This window comes from Athene cunicularia, assembly GCF_003259725.1.
Source record: "Athene cunicularia isolate RWA chromosome 3 unlocalized genomic scaffold, athCun1 chr3_part1, whole genome shotgun sequence".
Lineage (NCBI taxonomy): Eukaryota > Metazoa > Chordata > Aves > Strigiformes > Strigidae > Athene > Athene cunicularia.
Window position 1 is genome coordinate 40,288,428 of NW_020799097.1, and position 19,121 is coordinate 40,307,548.

The 19,121-nt window shown below is 41.0% G+C and overlaps 1 protein-coding gene across 3 annotated transcripts in view; it reads left to right on the forward strand.

Annotated features, from left to right (window-relative positions):
* ANKRD6 (ankyrin repeat domain 6) overlaps nt 1-19,121 on the forward strand; it is a 110,770-nt gene that overhangs the window by 41,107 nt on the left and 50,542 nt on the right. For 2 of the 3 annotated variants that reach the window (XM_026845853.1, XM_026845855.1), the window contains exon 2: nt 15,730-15,887. The exons of the other annotated variant lie outside the window; for it this stretch is intronic. The gene's annotated coding sequence lies outside the window, so the exon portion shown is untranslated. The remainder of the gene's footprint in view (nt 1-15,729; nt 15,888-19,121) is intronic. 3 annotated transcript variants of the gene reach the window in all.

The window sequence follows — 19,121 nt, forward strand, 5'->3', positions numbered from 1 at the left end:
GGTGAGTTTCCTTCATGGTCAGAGGAATGGGCCGCAAAGAACCTGGAATGTTCATCCTGTGACTGTTTTACAGCCGTTTCTCTTTCTCCATTGACTGTAGAAGGAAATTAAACTAGTCTAAAACAAATCTTTTATAAGTTTAAATTAGGTGAGGTGTGTTCAGCATGGTGACTATTGCAAGGCTTTGAGAGGGACATGTATGCCCAGTCATTAACCTCCAGTTAAGTGAAATAATTTGAGGGTATGACTAATGTATTGTCTGTAAATAGTGTAAAATAGGAATATAATGAGTGGGAGGAAGAGGGAACTGCAGAGAACTGGCCGAAGTCTCCAGGGTTGTTTGTGTCTCTTCCCTTCCCCCTTGTTTCTGGGTGGATCAATAGAAAGGGAGAGCAGTTGTGTAATGGCTTTTTTGCCCATCACTGTGTGATGTTACTTTGACACATGCAATTTACTTGGAAAAGCTTAAGTAGCCTTAATAACAGAAAGTCCCAGCAGAGCTGACACTAATGGTCTCCCCTGTTGTGAGTTTCAGCAGAGAGATTAAGAACTGAATGAACAAAGGGACCAAATTACCATCTCCCCCCTTTGGGTGTTGCTGCATGAAAAGAGGTGTGAGCCCCAGGTCTTTGGGCAGACTGGCTCTCCGCCGTTCCCTGGTGTGAAAGGAGATTTTGCATGTGCTCTTAGTTTAGCGCCATTACTGAGGGCTGCTCCAACATCACTCAGCTGAGCTTTTTTACGAAAATAGTCAAGTCCAGTCATCTTGAAAGAAATTTAGTATGTCATGCTCTGATAATGCATGTTACTGAATACTCTTCAGCCACTAACCATCCAATACACTGTGTTAAACGTAGCCCACCTAGGTCTACCATTTCTTCTATCTGGTTTTGCACAGGCAAATAATCTTTTCTTGGCCAAAACTCTCAGTGAAGTGTAACAGTGCAGCTCTGCGGGGTGTGCACTCAGAGATGGACATGTCCCCAGTGCGTTGGGTTGAACTTGCAAAAATGTGTCAAAGAAAGTAAGAGCATCTGTTTCTGCTTTCATTTGGATCTTGGAGAGACATAGTTAATAATACCAGCACTGTCCATGAATTGCTAAGCACTTCCCTTTTTGAGTGCTATTCCTTCAATATATTACAAAGTACAGTGCCAGCTCTCTCTTGCCTCCCTTTATAGGACAGGTTTGTACAATCAATCCAACATCCAGCTTAAAAAAAAATGTTGCTGCTATGTGTGCTAAATATTTTCTGTGTGTGGCCACTGTATGGCAGGCTTTAATTGCAGCTCACTTCTCAGTAAGATTGTTTGGCCTTTTTTTCAGGAGCATTGCTCCTTTTCTGTTTCTATTAGCATGGCAGACCAAAAATTTTTGACCCTTGTCAAGTGAAACGAATGTGTTTCGAGAGGGGTTTAGGTGAGCTTTACCAATGCAGGATTTGATCTGTGAAAAGTGGACCCTCCACTTTATTCAGTGTCAGTACTGAGGAAAAGCAGATCACTGTTCTGTGAATGGCTGATTTTCTAAGATAGTGTTGTGTTGACAAATCAGTTGTTAACCATAAACCAAACATGTGTCCCCTGGATTTAGAAGAGTAAAAACTAAGTAAGAGTTACAGCATCAATATTAACATTGTCTAGCCTTATCAGTCTTGGCTTCATAACTCATTGTATTTTCCAACATCACTTAACACCAGGTGAATGGTGGAGCTCAACATATTTGTATTTTAAAAGTAGTGAAATAGATGCTCTGTACTTTATTAACTGAATGTAAGTATATTAATGTATTTAATTGATGGTTCTATAGATGAAAAATTCTGCTCTTATACAATATAATAACTAATAGTTATGCTGCCAAAATACATTTAAGATACCTAACAAGTAATGTTTTTGGCTAAAAATAGATTTGTATAACTTAGTTTCTATGTTTTTCTATGTGCATACAGTGTACAAATGAACTCTTGTACATCAGATGCATGCGATATTTAATCTCAAGTGAAATGTTTGACACTGGTAGCAGCAGTTTGAAGATGAGGATAGATTTCTTAGTGTTTTAGCGTCATCCTTTCTTAAATTCAAATTCTTGTCTTACTGTGGTAAATTAAAGCTTTGTTGTTGATCTCCAGCGATTAGACTTTAAACCCTATCTATCACAGTTACAGTGGGGTTTTTTTAATTGGTTAGTGCATGCATCAAAAATGTGGGGGGGAAAAAAGAAGAAAAAAGTGTTATTAAACTTCTTTAACGAAGACTTGCATGACTGATACAAAAGACAGAAGGATATAAATCATCATTTCCCTGCTAAAGAAAATTAGAAGTACCTCCTCCTGAATGGATTGCCATGATTTTGGGAAATACCCATGTGGTTTTTAAATCATGTGCACTATGCAAATCTGACAGTTTATGAGCATGTAGTAATTTATTATAAATATTTACTGAAGTATGGATTGTATTGTTTTTGGAAGGCAAATACAATGATCATGAGACTGTAACAATTTTATGTTACGCTTTCAGGAAACATGCCACTGTATCTTTTGTCTTGTCTGGCTGACTATTGCCATGTCTAACAATCCAAGGAAGAAAAACCAATGTAAATATAAACAGAACTTTGTTGAAGCAGAAAAGCAATTTGGTCACTCTATGAAGGAGGATTTTTTTTCTTTCTTTCCAAGGAAAGAACTTGGTAGGCTTGCTAGATACTTTCCTCTGAACTAAACTTATTCTATTCAATTTTAATATCTGGAAATTTCTCAATAATCACTGATGTAAAAACTTTTCTGGTGTATCTCTTACTAATTCTTAGAGATGCTCTTGTCTTTAAAGCAGTGAACATGGGAAAAATGGGAAGCATCTGAATGATACAATAGGGCAGTCTGCCAAATGTTTCCTGAAGTTTTTAGCTCTCATTATGTTGGATAAATGTTTGTGGAGTGAAATGTTCAGGTTTCCCAGAAGCCTTAACAGGTCAGGAACTTAAAAACTCAGATTTCTTAACAACTTGTGAGCAAGGCCGTGCACATATCAAAATAACTTAATTATACAATTGATGTTTTGGGGGTATGTTTGCTTCTTTATTGCATACCAAGTGTCATTCCAGCATTCATTTAACGATAATTAAGGGTATGTATTTTCTTCCAGTGTGTCTTCTATCTTGTTGTTGAAATAATACAAGAATCTGCTCCTGGGCTGGCTTTGTGCTGATGCAGAGCTCATCATCAGGTGGGTTTCCCATGGTTCTGGTAGGCTGGTAGTCATGAGGTCCAGGCAGCTTAACAGCAGCCCCTCTCCACAGCCCCAGTGAGGTATTTGCCAGCTTGGGCCTGTCCCTAGGGGAAATCTCTCCCAGTTGTCTCTCTCTGTAGGAACTTGGCAATTGTTTTGAAGAGAAGACTGGCAACAGAAGTTTTTTCATTGCTTGTGCTCTCTTCCCTTCTTACAAGCCTTCCTTCTTCAACAAAGGCAGAAGTTCTTTGCCTGCCCTCTTTTGCTAACCCCTCCACTCTCCCTGCTGATCATGTACCATGTCCCTCATTTCACGGCTTTTTTCATGTCTTCTCTTAGTATCCACCCTCACCTCTTGTTCCTCTGGTTTTGCATAAGCTCATTTGAATCTCTTCCAGCTTGAAAAAAATGCCAGGCCAACACCAGGTACATTCACACTTCTAGGCACCCTCTGCAACTCTCTTTCCCCTCTCGTTGCTGAACATGCTGTCAGTAGCTGTTGGTGGAGGGCCTCTCTCTAATGTGCCCCTGCCTTTTCCAGTCCAGCTTTGCACATTTCATTCTGGACGGCATCTTTACTGACCTCTTCCTCATCAAAGTTTACAGTGTGAACTGTCTCCTCAGCCTCATTTGAGCTGTCAGCTATCTGCAGTTCCCAGTGGTGTTCTTGAAATCCTGCCCATGCTTTTGTTCTCTGATCTGTCCTCTTCAGGTTCTTCTGCTACCTCAGCGATAAGCTTGGAGGATCCTCCCCTGTCCAGCTCTTTGGTAACTGTTGTCTGTGGTTGTGCCCTTGGTCATTTGTCTTTGTTTTCTGCACCTTGTGGATGAGACTACAGTGAGATAAACATCAGCTCAACTTCTGCCTCTATGCTGAAGACTTGTCTTTATTACTGTGCAGCCAACTTTTATTCTGTATGGGCCAGAAATACCAGTCTCTCTTTCCAGCATAGTCTTGTGGAAATGGAAATATCAGCTGACATTTTTCTATCCCATAACCTCTGATTTTTTTCCCCCTTTTTCAAACTGTCACCAGCAATTCTGTATTTTTGATCATTTAGACAACATTGTCATCCTTCTTGCCACTCAGATTCCTAATAAGAAAATCTTCAATTCAAGGTTCCTCTAGGTAATTGTGACCACACCATACCTAAAACTTGCCAAATTCTTCTGCATCCATCTCCTTTGTGTTTTGCTTACTGCTAAAACTGTGTCTAGAATTTATGTCTCATAATTTGTACATCTGTTACTATTAATGCTTCAGCAGTGTTGGTAATGTGAGGGTTTTACCTAGCTGCTGTTGCTCTGGCATACCCCTGGAGATTGCTTCCTTAATCTTAGGGGTTTGACCAAAGCACCATCCTCACTACAACCATCCCCTTTTTCTCTACCATGATGAACTTCAGGTGGTTACCATTTTGTGGCAGGGGGGAGCATATGGTGACTTTTCTTAATACCATTTTATTTGGTATTAAGAGCTTGAGTGGATTCTTGGCTGATTCAGGATGTCGCCTCCTGTTCCCTCCTTGGCCCATTTTGACACAAACACTCATGCCCAGCGAGAACTACATGAAAACATCCATGGTGCTGCCTGGGAAACCTCACTGAGCACCTCCCCCTTACTTTGCTGTGATGCTTGCAAAAAAAAAATTGTTACCAAGATGCTACTAGTGTGCCTGGGCTCTTAAACTGTTCCCAGCATTGTTGCTGAATCCCTCCTATACTGTGTGCCTGTCTGTCCAGTTGCTGCCTCTTGGCTTTTCTCTCAAATTTAGGGCAGGGATCATCTTCTCTTCTGTGTCTGTGTAGCTGTTTCTTGGCGGTGGTGTAATGCTGTGCAATTGTGGCTCAGTGGTGGTTGTAGTAAAAGTTGAGCTGTCATGGTAATAACATCAACCTCAGTATCTGTGTGCTGGGGTGGGGGAGTAGGGATAATTAAACCTTGATTATTTTTTTTTTCCCCTCAATTTTTATTTGCCCTCCAGATACTCTCCTTGCAGTTTTCTGTTGCTGATTTTAGAGATTTCTGTATAAAATCTGAGGATCTGAGTTTGGTAGTAGGTAGAGAATTGGTGTTTTGCCCTCTGGCAGCACAGTTTTCAACCATGCTTCCACTAATGCATCCAAAGTCAACGCATTTATATCAGCAACCACTTGTAGGTACATTGTAAACTAGTTGTACATTTCAATATTTTGTAATGTGTAAATGAAATGATAAGAGAGGAGAACATCTTGTTTGATTCCCTAAATTGAACTGAGGCTCCATAAAAAGTGCTGATCTGAATCTCTGCAATGGAGGGGGAGACTCTGAGGATCTCAGGGGCTCTGACACAAAGGAAGGAAGAGAAAGTATTGTATTAGCAAGCAGATTGAGTGCAGATGACTGACAGGAGACTGGCTTTGAGGTGGAGGCATGAAAAGATGGAAGCAGAACAGCAGGACAAAGAGTGTCCCAGAGAGACACAAAAACAGTGAGTGAGATCCTGTCCTATTAAGGATCTTTTAAGGATCTATTTTAAGGATCTATTTTAAGGATCCTATTAAGGTTTTTTTTATGTTTTAAAATATATTTTAAATATTTGCTTTTATTCTTAATACTTCAGTTTGTAATCTGAGAGAAAACCAGGGTATACTATTTCTGCTTCTTCAGATGTTTTATAAAATTCATGCTGAAAACTGCTTCATGTATAAAGATCAAACTGTTATTCAAATGTAAAGGAAATACCTTACAGGAGGAAAATTAGTCTTACTGTCATTGTCCAAAACTCTGCCACAGTGGAAGATGAGATAGGAATAAAAAGCAATTCAACTCATGAGCTCCCAATTGAAATTCATAAGCGTGGAAGAGAGAGGCTGAATCTGATTTCTTCTCTGGGGAATTCTGTTTTCTGGCAGCCTGCAAGGATGGAAGCCAGCAGACAGTTATAAAATAAATTTCTGAAGATAAATATTTCAAATAAGTGGATTTTGAAAGGAAAAGTCTGTTAAAGAAAAACAAGTTTTCTCACAGTGCCATTATCTTTTTGCAGTGTGAAGTACCACAGTATTATTCTACTGTCCTTCAGCCATCTCATTTATGCTAATAAACATAGCAAGGCTGGGTTGCTCAGACTTCCAGTTTTGGATTCATAACAGTGGGTCAGGTAAGGATTAGAGTTTTGCTAGACTTTGAGGAATCTTGAAAACATTGGCCAAATGGAAGGTAGCCTGAATTTTGAAGTCCTCACTTTTCATGTGATGACTGGTGTGGTAAGCAATGGTGCTGGAACCCCAGCACGTGAATAGTCTGTCCTTCAGCCATCTCCTCTGTGCACAACCATCTGGAAGGTGGAAGATTACTTATGTTGCCACTCATTTCAAATGTTAAGCAACAAGTGCAGCATAGCAGCTTTTTGATTTTTCAATTAGGAAAAGTAAATCTAATTTTAAAAAGACACAGCAAGCAAAGCTAACTGGCCACTTGTGCCTTTTCAGTCCCACTGCGGTGTTTCAAAATCATGTAGGTATTGAAGCAAACCTGGTGCTGCCAGGTGACGCTCAGCTGCTCCAGCTTAATCTCCAAAAAACTTTCCTCCAGCTGGAGGTCAGTGGCAGAGAGGGAGTTGCCAAGACTATCAACATGAAGAAATGGTTTACTGAGCAAGGGTCCCACCCATCATTTCTGAGTTGCTGATACTTTGTTCATCCTTGGGAAAGGTGCTAACTTTTCTGCTATTTCTCTGGTAGATTTATCTAATGAAAAAGGGCATATATCCAAGTTATTGACAGTACCTTTAGGTTCAGAACTTTTCTGATCAAACTACAGGAACAAAATAGATAGCTGTCCATGTAGGAATCAGGCTCAAAGGTGATCTGCAAAACATCATTTTTAAACTGTCCATAGAAGGCATTAAAATATGAATTTCCAACTACATGTTTTATTTTTCTGTGTACCAGTGTAAGCACCCAGTATGGATTTAATATAAGTTGGAAAGTTTCTGTAGCCACTTTGCTTGGACTTCAGAGGAGGAACTCATTTATGAGTTTACAGTAAACTGCTTTTTTGTACCTGGGAAAAACAGTGGTATTAGACCTGCTCTTGATGGCAAGGTTCTACCTGGTACTGGGGGTGCTGAGCAGGTGGATTTGTTCAGCATTTTTGCTTTGTTTACTGTGCTCAGAAAATAAACATTTTTTCAGTTCCTGGTGGTCATTGGTAAATGCTGCAATAGAAATACAGATTTATTTTAAGACTACCTTGAGAGCTGATAATGCTGAGAGACTGATATCCATAGTTAAGAGTTCACATTTTATTAATATCACAGATTATTCACTTTTAATCCTTGTGTCTGTTTCCAACACTTTGTTCAGTAGTTAGCACTGAATAACTGAAAAGACAGGTGTTTTCTTCTAAGAACAGAGTTGAGCTTAACATGCAGCTATGCTCTGCAAACAATGCAAAAGTACCATCCTTTTTATTCTGCAGAGCTGATTCTGGTGCAAGAGTCATACTTTACTGACAGAAACCATTTAACTCCCAACTCTCAGCTATGGCAAAACACTGTAGAAACTGTGCTGTTGTATGCATCTGTAGCTTATTTGTTAGTGAAGCTGCAGTTGTGAGGAAAAGCTTTGTTCTCAGTGAAGGCACTGAAAAAACAGACTGTACTGGTAGAATAGAGGGGGGAAATTTGACCTTTGCATTGCAGGTGTATTTGCTGTTCAAAAAACTATTAGAAAAATTGTTATTTTATTTTTAAATTGAGCAGATTTAAAATATTTTCATTGAGACCTATTTCACTTCCTGGACCCTTTTCTTAAAACTAAGTTGCAGGTTCTAAGTAGTCTTTAACAAATAATGTGTAAATTAGCAGCGTGTTGTGGTAATTTCATAAATTACAGTCTGCATTCTAGATATTAATTGCCAGATAAACTATTTGTGTAGATGTAGAGTTGCTTCTGTTAGTTTTCAAGTAGTAAGGTAAGAGATAAGACACTCAAGGGAAATCACACTGTGTTCCTGCTGAACCTGGTGAGGTGAACAGAATGATATAGCTAATCAAAATTAAATTGAATTAGGCTTAATCAGGTTTACAGCACTAATATTTCTGGATAGTTTGTGTTTTGTTTTTTTTTTTAAAGAATGTGCTGTTTTTCTATTTCCCAAATGCAATTGTAATAGCACATAACCTTGTACACCCTCTGAACCTTGGGAACGTGTTTTCAGGATACATTGTTTGTTCCTGAGTAGAAGTAGTGTATAAATTCATCCAAGAAGTAGCCACAAAAAATGGAAATTAATGAACAGTAGTTGCTGCTGATGGTTTTCAAAATTGAGGGTTACCAAATGGAGAAATCAACCCCATTTGAAATATCTGGGTGGTGGTGAAGGGAGTGATAATATAAATGTATTCTGACCACTTTTACAAAACCAGCTGTTCTCAGCATACCTTTATACTTGGAAAAAGCAGGGTGAAGAGGGGTGATTACATGAATTCAGTAATAACATGAGCCTATGTGATCACGGTTACATTCTCTGTGGTATGACATTTCTTAACACATGCGCACTGACCTTGCAAAATACCAAGTCTTAGCAGAATAGTCAAAAATTGTAGGAAATAAAAGTAAAAATAAATACTGCACATAGATATGGGATCTTGATTGTATTTGGTACCTTTTAAAAAATGGAAGTGTAATTATATTTAGGAGGCAGAGTACTTGTATTTTGCAATAATGTTTCTTTCTCCATGCATAAGTAAGTCATCATTAGGTCAAGGTGGCTTAATCTACAGCAGATTCATAGGATGTTGTTTGGAAGGGACCTTCTGAGGTCATCTAATCCAGTCTCTTGCTTGAAGCAGACCTGTCACTGCACCAGATCAAGGCTGCCCTGGCATTGTCTAACCTGGGCTTGAATATTTCCAAGGCTGGAGATTCCACCATGTCTCTGTCACCTGTTCCAGCACTGCACTGTCTTCCTAGTAAGGAATTTCTTCCTAATTTCCACTGTGAATCTCCCAAACTTCAACTTGTGCCTGTTTTTCCTTGTTACATCATTTTCTGCTACTGCAAAAAACATTTGGCTCTGTTACCTTCTCAGTCATCCAAGTTACTGCTCAGGCCGTTATACGCTGCTGTTAGATCAACCATAGCCAGACTAATTGTGCTGTGCTCTCTCAGCCTCTCCTTGCAGTTCATACTTGAGGTTTGTGACCATGTTGGTAGCCCTTTCCGGCAGCCTTTCCAGTTTCTCAACTGCCTTCTTGAGCTCAGGAGGTGCAAAATGGGGCACAGTGTCCCAGGTGCAGCATCAGAAGTGATGGATAAATAACTTCCCTTGATCTGCTGGTCATGTTCACTCTTAGTGTCGTGCAGTATGGAGTTTGCCTTATTCACAGTGGAAGCAGGCTGTTGGTTTACATTAAGCGCAGGGACCACTGTAATGCCTGGGTTCATTAGCAGGGCTATTGCTCGTCTGGTCAGTTGCCAGCCTGTACACGTCCATGGGCTATTCTGCCCTGGTGCAGAACTTCATGCTTCTCCTTGGAGATATCAGTTGGCTCAGTCTTGAAGTTTGTCAGACTTGATGGATCAATAGTACTTTCTAGCATGTCAGCCATTCCCCCAGTTTAGTGTCATTCACAGATATGCCAAAGGTACATTCAGTGTCATCATTGGGGTCACTGGTATTAAACAATAGCTCACTGATGAGTCGAGTGTGGATGGGCTCGCTGTTCATGCTTTACCTTCTCATCATGCATATGCTGGGATGTGCATCCCACGAGGATGTGCTCCATGATTTTTCCAGGGTCTGAGGTAACCTAATTAGTCTGTATTTCCCTGAGTCCTCCTTCCCATCGATCCCATCTGAAGGTAAGTGTAATTTTAGCCTTTTCCAGTTATAAGGGACTTCTTCACCATGATTTTCTGTGACAGAGAAATGATCAACCAGCTCTTTCAGTGTGGGTGATTCCCATCCTACCCCATGGATTTGAATAATTCAGCTTCTGTAAGTAGTCCTTGCCCTGTTGCTCCCCTACTGTTGGTTGCTACTGTCCTTCCCAAATTGCACTGGTAGGCACAAGGGTCTGGTAACAGGCTTTGCCTATGAAGACCAAAGGGAAAATGGGGTTGAATACCTCAGGCTGTCAGTATATGGCCATAGGCTGAATTATTTGTCGGTAAATTGCTTTCTCTGTTCATTAATGAACTGTAGTTTTAAGAGGACCAGCAGTTCAGCAAGGTGTATAAGCAGGATCTCATGGAGTAGAAATCACAATTTTCTGAGCTGGTTACCAAAGCTCAGATACCTGAGTTTGTAATTAACTTGAGAGGTTAGACTTATATTTCCAACTTGCCAAGTACCGCTATTAGCTCTTGTTACACTAAAATATGGAGCCCTAGAGACATGTGCTGTACTATAAAGCAGATGGAATAAATGAATAACAAGAAATAATTCTTTTTACATGATTTGTGAAAATGGCCTGTATTTTGCTTGGTCCTCCAATGACAGTTAATCCACAGATAATTTCAGTGTCGTAAGGGAACTGAAACATGATTTAAATCTTGAAGCATCGTATAAGCAGGAACTTAACAACTAACATTCCTATTAGTTGCAAGAACTTCTTAAAAGCATGGCTAATTAGTAATGACTTAAGTTATGCAGGAAAGGATAAAAGGAGTTGAATTTAGGTCTTGTTAAATTAATCTTCTTTTTCAGTCTATGAGTTGAGTTACAGCTTAGGTTCAGTGTTACTGCATTTTGTATTGTCAACAGCTCGTGTTTCAGTGGACCACATTGTAAAAGAAAAGAGAAGAAAGCCAGCTTGGACTATTTTTGTTAAATTTTAGTCTGGATGGGATCAGTGTGATGGTTGGGGTGAAAGACAAAAGCAAACTCCCCCATTTTGTTTTGTTCAGCTGAACTTGTTTGTTCTCTGGCATGCTGCCCATCTGCCCTGAGCCTTCAGGCAGCACAGCTCTGCACACCCAGCAGTCTGTCTGGGGTAATGGAAGGCTGTGCAAGAACAAACGTTTGCATTTTGCCCTATCAAGCCTTGTACACTGGCCATGAAGCTCACAGCTCTTGGTTTCCTTCCTCGTCTCCTTCCCAGAGGAGTCATGATGTTGTCCTGTCTATGGGTAGAAATGCCACCGAGCAGGGTCCTGCTTGGCAGCCTTACTGCCCAGGTGCAGACCAGGACTCGGGTCCCACTTAAGATGCAGAGATGTTGGGGTGTCCCCGCCACACAGCCTCTCATACAGAGTGCTTTCTGGTGTCAAGACTTGATGCACAAAAGTCGGAGAGGTTGGGGGGTTGCTTGCAGCACACATTTGGCCCAGTAAATGCATCTATGGCCGCTTTACTTAGGTTAGGACTGTCCTCTGCATCGATACAACCAACCTTCATGTTTGCATTAGGCCTTTAGGACATGAAGATGATTTCTGTCTAATTCTTTTCCTGTTGTCTGACTTATACTCACTGTCAGTAGCTGGTATTTTTTTGTACTTATTTATGCGATTGCTAGTGGGTCAGATTCCACATTCTGACTTGCTTGCAGAAATAAAAGTTGAAGAACCTTGAACAAGGAGTTGGAAGCATAGCATCTAAACTATCTATTGATATTTTAAAGAGCTACTGGGTCTTCACCTAAAAAAAAAAAAAAAAAAAAAATCAAGCTTACACATGAGTTTTTAATTATAGTAAAGGTTCTTGATAATCAGAGAGGACTATCTCATTTCCTTATAAAAAAGTAAATGCCCAGCGTGGATCTTGAAGTGTACTGGGAAAAAAATTTCATCCAAGAGAGGGATGAGAGGAAGGGAAAGAGAGATGTATAGCTGTTTTATTCTACTTTAAGTAATACTGGTAAGGGTTGTTTTCCTAATTTTTCCTTTAAAAAAAAAAGGCCATTTGTGATTTTCAGAGAAGGAAGAAGTGGGAGCAGTGGAATTAAGACAAGGGGCTTAATTTCAACAAACTTAAGGGAAGTGGTGTTAATATCATTGAATCATGGAGTACCAGGTTGGAAGGGACCTCAGGGATCATCTAGTCCAACCTTTCTGGCAAAAACTCGATATAGACAAGATGGTCCAGCACCCTGTCCAGCTGAATCTTAAAAATGTCCAGTATTGGGGAATCCACCTTTTCCCTGGTGAGATTACTCTAGTGTGAAAAATTTACTTCTTGTGTCCAGTTGGAATCTCCCCAGGAGTAATTTGTACCCATGACACCATGTCTTTTCCATGTGACTCCTTGTTAAAAGGAAGTCTTCCTCCTCTTTGTAGACACCCTTTAAATACTGGAACATGGTGATAAGGTCTCCCCCAAGCCTTCTCTTCTCAAGGCTGAGCAAACCCAGTTCTCTCAGCCTTTCCTCACCTGGCAGGCTGCCCAGCCCTTTGATCATCTTTGTGGCCCTTCTCTGGACCCTCTCCAGCCTGTCCACACCTTTTTTGTATAGCGGGGACCAAAACTGAACACAGTACTCCAGGTGTGGCCTGACAAGCACTGAGTAGAGTGGGATAATGACTTCTGGTGATGGCCTTGTTGACACAACTCAGCATCCTGTTGGCTTGCTTTGCCACTGCAGCACACTTTTCACTCATATTGAGCTGGTTGTCCATCAGGACCCCCAGGTCCCTTTCCACAGAGCTGCTCCCCAGCCAGGTAGATCCCAGTCAGTGATGCAGTCCTGGATTATGTGTTCCCAGGTGCAAGACCTTACACTTGTCCTGTTGAACTTTATAAGGTTCTTGTTAGCCCACTCTTCCAGCCTATCCAGATCTTCCTGCAACATGGCTCTCCTTTCCAAAGAGCCCACTTCCCCACTCAGTTTGATACCATCAGCAAACTTCATCAGGGTACATTTGTTCTTATCACCCAGTTCACTTATGAAGATATTAAACAGCGTTGGACACGATAACCTTGGGGGACTCCCAATTGTGACAGGCTGTCAGTTTTGAAAAGAGCTATTTACCACCACTCTCTGGATGTGGCCTGTCAGCCAGTTCCCCACCCACCATACAGACCACTTGTCTAGTCCATAATGTATCAGTTTCTCTAGGAGGAGGCTGTGGGGAACTGTATGAAAAGCCTTGGAGAAATCCAGGTAGACAATGTCCACCTCTTGCCCCACAGCAACCAAGCAAGTTAGTCATAGAAGATGATCAGGTTTGTCAAGCACGATTTGCCCTTGGTGAATCCCTGCTGGCTTTTCCCAGTCACGTGCTTCGTTTGACTTGTGATAGCCCCCAGGAGGATTTGTTCCATAACTTTCCCAAGGATTGAAGATATCCTCTGGGAATGATAAGGATTTTGAGAAAGGAAGAATGGTTTCCAAACAAAGCAGTTTAAATTTTTGCCTTTGATACTGCGAGACTGGAAAAAGAATCCCAGAAAAACTGTGGTAACCATAGCTATGGTAAAAGCTGTAAGAAGGGATTAGATGAGCTTTGGATATCTCTCCATTTCTGTGATTTGAACGTCAGGCTACATCTTTTTCACATCATCTTGACAACGGCTATTAATAGTCTACCTGTAGTTTAGATACAGATTATTTATTTGTTTCTTTACATTTCAATTATTATTTGTAACTAAAACAAAACAGGTGTATTTGCAAGATAATGACACTGTCATTGACAACATAGCAAAAAAGTACCAAAGCGTTGTCACAGACGTAACTGGTGGTTAGTTTTCCGGTGCCTTTTGTCTATTATCAGGTTTTTGTGTATATAAACACATCTGCTGATCTGAATGCATTAGGAAGAAGGATAGGAAAAGAAGCTGAATTATGCAGACTTGTTAAGAACGAAAGAGGGACGATGAGGTCTTCCAGCAGCATTTTCTAATTGAAGTTATCGGACTGACATTTTGGCAATGATTTCTGCTTCAGAGATCAAGAGGGATTATTTATTCTTAGCAGTTTTCTGTCTGCAGCTCTCAAAAGTTCAAGCAGGCCAGGTGACTTCCATCATTTGTGAACATCTTTGAACAAGCAGTGACATTGCACTGAGACCAGAGGGTTTATTTCTAGCCCATGGAGCCAGGCACTTCCAGGCAGACTATTTGGTCTCCTCCCTAACTGTAAGGGGAGATGACCGCTTCTCCAGTTTTGTTTAACAAAACGGTTCATTGGAAAAGACACCAGTCTTTCCAAAAAAACCCAACCCAAACCCCAAAAACCAAACACACCCGACCCCCACCCCCCATTATAAGACGTGTGTGAGTTTACTGCACTGGGCTCATATGCTCTTTGGCAGCCTTTCACCTGTTTGTGAGAATGGTGGAACACAGCTAGCCCACAAGTCTTTCTCCCAGTGCTGACCTCAAGGAGATACCTAAGGAAGCATGCAAAAAGCAGGCAAGCGTGGAGTAATGCTTTGCTAGAATACCCACCCCTGCCACTTGCTATCAGTTTTCATGTGAAATATGTATCTTTGCTGGGTGTAAGAAGTGAGCCAGGGAAGCTTCTTGTCATTTTAAACTGTGTTTCTGTGGGCTTTAGAAACCAGACTCCTCTTTCTCCCACAGTGTGGTTGTTGCCATTTAGAGGTGATAACTGAGCACATCATTTACTTTTACGGCTTGCTCTGTTTTACCAGCAGCCTAGTCTCTAGGCAGATCCTTTGCGTCTACCACAGGGATTTTAGGGGGAGAGTAAAAGTCCATTTCCTCCTTGTTAAAGTGGCAGCTGCTCCCTCTGCCTGTGTGCCCTTGGGAAGTTTCTGCAACTTGCTTTTCTACAGATGTACAGAGCTGCTGTTTTGCCTTTGGAAAGGAAAACATCATGAGCCCCAGGCCCCTCCACCCATGTATGCCTCGAGGGTTGAATTTATGACCCAGGAATAGTAGAGATCTGATTGTTTTGGCAGTGCAGGCCTGTTAAGTCTTTTCATCTACTCATGAGTACTGCTAACATTGTAGTGTGTCTGGAGTTTAGAGGGGATACACAGACTTCAGAAAGGAAGTAGTGGCCGTTATGGCAACAAATAAACCTTGAAAAGCAGCAAGAAATGGGAGCTAGTAGGAGTGTTGGTGGAAAGAGAACAAGAGAAGGATCACAGGATGAGAATGGAAACCTAGGTGAATATGCCTACTAAGTTCCCAGAGCCAGAGGAAAATCAACTTGCTCATGTCCACCTAGGTGCTGTGACTGAAATGGGATACCTGAGCTGTGGGGAAGGTACTAGTGACAGAGAAGCAGAGCAGGTCCTTTTCCCAATTTTATTGATTTGCTGTATGATTTCCGGTAAGATATGAAGGTCTCCGTCCCATTTTCCTTTGTTTAATTGTGCATCTCTCGCTGCTTTGCATTTTCAGAGATCAGTTAGTGGCAACCAAACTGGAAAGACATGGTTTGAACTTGGTTTATAGCAGGAAGTGTGTGAAAACCTCAGGAGGAAATGGCTGGGTTTGCCCAGGTGTATTCAGGCAGTCGAATGCTGCAGAGAACAGTGCTATTACATTTCTGTATTCCTCGGTGTGCTTTGATGCTCCATTTATGATGTGTTTCTGCTCATACAGGAGCAGTCTACCGTATCGTGGTACAGAGACTCGCTGTTGCTGTCAGCACTAGAAAAGACTGAAGCTGGCATCCCCCATTGTCCTCAGCTAGAGCTTGCCCTGCAAGACGCAGCTGTAAACTGTTCATCAGAAAAAAACTGAACAGTGGATCCTTAAGAGTGAGTAAAAAGCAAATCTGACTTTTAAAAAATTGTTGTCTAAAATGTATAAAAATAACACCATGCAGGAATGCATTAAAGTTCCAGGGTAAATAGGGATTAAGAAAAGCTCAGAGGTTTACCTGTGGTGCTGAGTTATGGTATTTATGTCTCACTGCTGTGTCCTTTGGAGTATGTAGTTCCTTGTCTCCTCTGCTGTCCACGTACACCCCTGTTGAACTGCATTTCTAAGAACCGGTGGGTCGAGACTAGTGGAGAAAAGTGTGAAGCGACCTATTGAAATGGGATTTCCCTAAGCAAGACACTGGTTCCTAAGAAGGAGAACTGCTTTGTCAAGGAAAAAGATCACCTGGGAGGGATTAGGTCCTGGGGCTGATAAGAAGTTTGCATGGGAAAATGTGGGCACAGGTGTATCAGGAGAGGAGATACCCTGTTTTGTGGGCTGTGTTCACCCACTCAAGCAGGGGAACTGCACAGAAATGAAGAGGACAGCATCCTGCTCTCCCCTCTCCAGGACACAGTTGGACAACAAGAGTTTCAAATAGCAGAGACAGAGAACATCTTCAGGATGCTTGCTGTTTTCTCTGTGATTTTTAATTCCCTTTTACTTTTGAATAGTGAATGACACTGTTCAGAAACCAACTGCAAAGTGCATTCTTAGGTGTTTTGTAAGTTGTAGCTCTAGACTTTAAGAGATGAACTTATAGACCCAAAGGATCGCATACTCTGAGGGATGCCACAGAATATGAGGCATAAGCTGGGAAGGTTGGAGAGATGTAACTCCAGTGTCTAGGCCTTGCCTGGGCATTTGAACCCAGGTACCACTCCTGCCTTTCCACAGCTGAAAGAGGTCTGCCTGTGGAGCCCATCCCTTGGGACACATCACCTGTGCTCTGCTGAGACCCAGCTGGGAGAACATGCTTAAGATTCAGTGACTGGTTTCCCTCAGAGCAGTCTGGGGAATTTCCTTTTGTGGCGTGCTTGACCAGCTGAGATATTTGTCTGAGGTATATACATTGAGTATTAAATTTTTAGGCATGGTACAGCAATGCTGTTTCCTGAACCTTGAATGAAAGCAAGATGCGTGTCTTCTGAGGCTATCATAACAGCAAATGTGTTAAAATGAAATAGTCCTGCTTGACATATCAAAGCACCTATGATTCTGATATACATTGAAGGAAAAAAGCTCCCAAGCCAATCTTTGCTAAAAGTCCCATAATTAAAGCAATGGCAGACTGAGAAATATGTTGTTAGAAATAGATTGCAGTTACTTGTTTTATTTATTCCATTTTCTACTTAAAAAAGAATCATAGCTATATGAATGCTCAGGTGCAGGAAAACATTGTGAGATACTAGCTTTTCAGATAGGTGGAGCCTGTAATACTTTTTGTGGAAGACTGTGTTTTTGTCAACTTACATGGATGTGTGTACAGTGCCTACTACTACCCTGGTATGCAATCCAGGACTGTAGTGCTGGATGGAGTGGAAGATGAAAGACCAGGGCCTGGAGACATAGTTCCTTAAAATCTTCAGCCTCTGGAGTTTTCAGTGTTAAGAGCCCAAACACTTTGTATGAATGCACATAGTTCCTTAGAAATGAGATCTGTGTTTTTATATGCTTGTATGTATGTGCATCCATATGTAGTTATGTTTGTGTAAAATAGTGTTTTCATCCTCTCAGCTACATGCAGAAAGCGTATTTGAGTGTATAGGGAAGTGAAGTGTTTGAGTCACAATGACTGATGTAGTTCTGTAATATTATTTAACTGTTAAATTGCTGATGGATATTGAAATGAGTTGCATGTGTCACACATACACATGTTTGTGCATATATGTAAATGTAATACAGTCAGAGAAAAAAAAAAAACTTAGCTTTCTCCAGTTAACCTACTTCACATGAGGGGGTGTTGCAGCTAGGGGATTCTGAATAAGGTACATGTTTGATGTCATATAATGTGTTTGTTCCCCACCTGGTTGTGTACGGCATGTTGCAGTAGTAGCCTGTATACCTGCTGGCATAAGGTTTGTGATGATGATTGGGTTTCTCAAGAGAAAGTCAGAAACTGTCCCGCTAGAAAGCCCCATCCTATGCACAAGGAGGGGCTTTCCATGCGCTAAGCTGTTTTATTGTTTCTGGGAAATAAGGCAGTCTCAATGCTGGAGGATGAGCTGGGTTTGTGGGATCATCGCCAGAAGCAGCTTAGGGCTTGGAAATAAAATCTGAGAGTGTGGCGTGATTTCTAAAGTCCATGCAGAAGACAAGTCATTACTGAGATTTGCTGATACTTTCTGCACCACTTGTTTTTGCATTTCTTTTCTGGTGTGAGTGTTTTAATTCTAAATAAATCACAGTGATTTACCGTTGACAGGAGATGTCATGATGAAGTCGGGCAGATAAATGTCCTCTGGCAAATTGCAGAAAGCTGCATGTTTCTCACAGATACTGTGGATAGGATTAATTTAATCTAACTTTGGATGTTTATAGCACAGTATCCGAGATGATGCTTAATAAGGTAAGTAATTTTAGACTGTGATTCATCTGACAGTTAAAATGTACTTTAGGATGACATGGATCATGTCCTTTGTTGACCATAAAGGAAGCCTAGCTGAGTAAGTCAGTGGTAGATAATCTGCAGTGCTCAGTGAACTTTTTTCTTTACATCTGGTGTCGCAGTGCTGTTCAGAGAACCCCTGAGTTTTGGAGAGTCGTGAAAATTTGCATTCAGTCATCTATGATCAGAGCAGAGGTGGTGCCACACATTTCCTTGCAGTCAGTTTGTTTTTCCTTTTGCTCTCATGAAGCTGAGATTTGGCTTCAGTCATCAGTGACTGTCTTGGGAGGAACATAATGTAATATAATGGAAGTTATATTTTTTTAACTGTTACTGTGAATCGTATATCTATGGTAAAACCTGCATGTGTACTCTTGTCTGAAAAGTGTAGTCTGTGCCATACAAGCTCTAACACAAGAATTCATGAAAATATAGTTGTTTTTTGGGTGGATGACAGAGGATCCTGATGTTTCTGATTTTTAATCCTTTTGTGAAGATGTTTCAAATTTCACTGAAGCTGAAGTGAACCTGTTTACTTCTTACCTTTATTTGGAAAAACCTTCCTATATAGAAGAGGTGGGGAAAGGAATGTATGAGACTGATACAGATGTGCAGCATACAGGGTTTAGCATAGCCTGGCCATGTGTGTAGTGGGCATGGTCTGGATGTTGGGTTTGGAGCT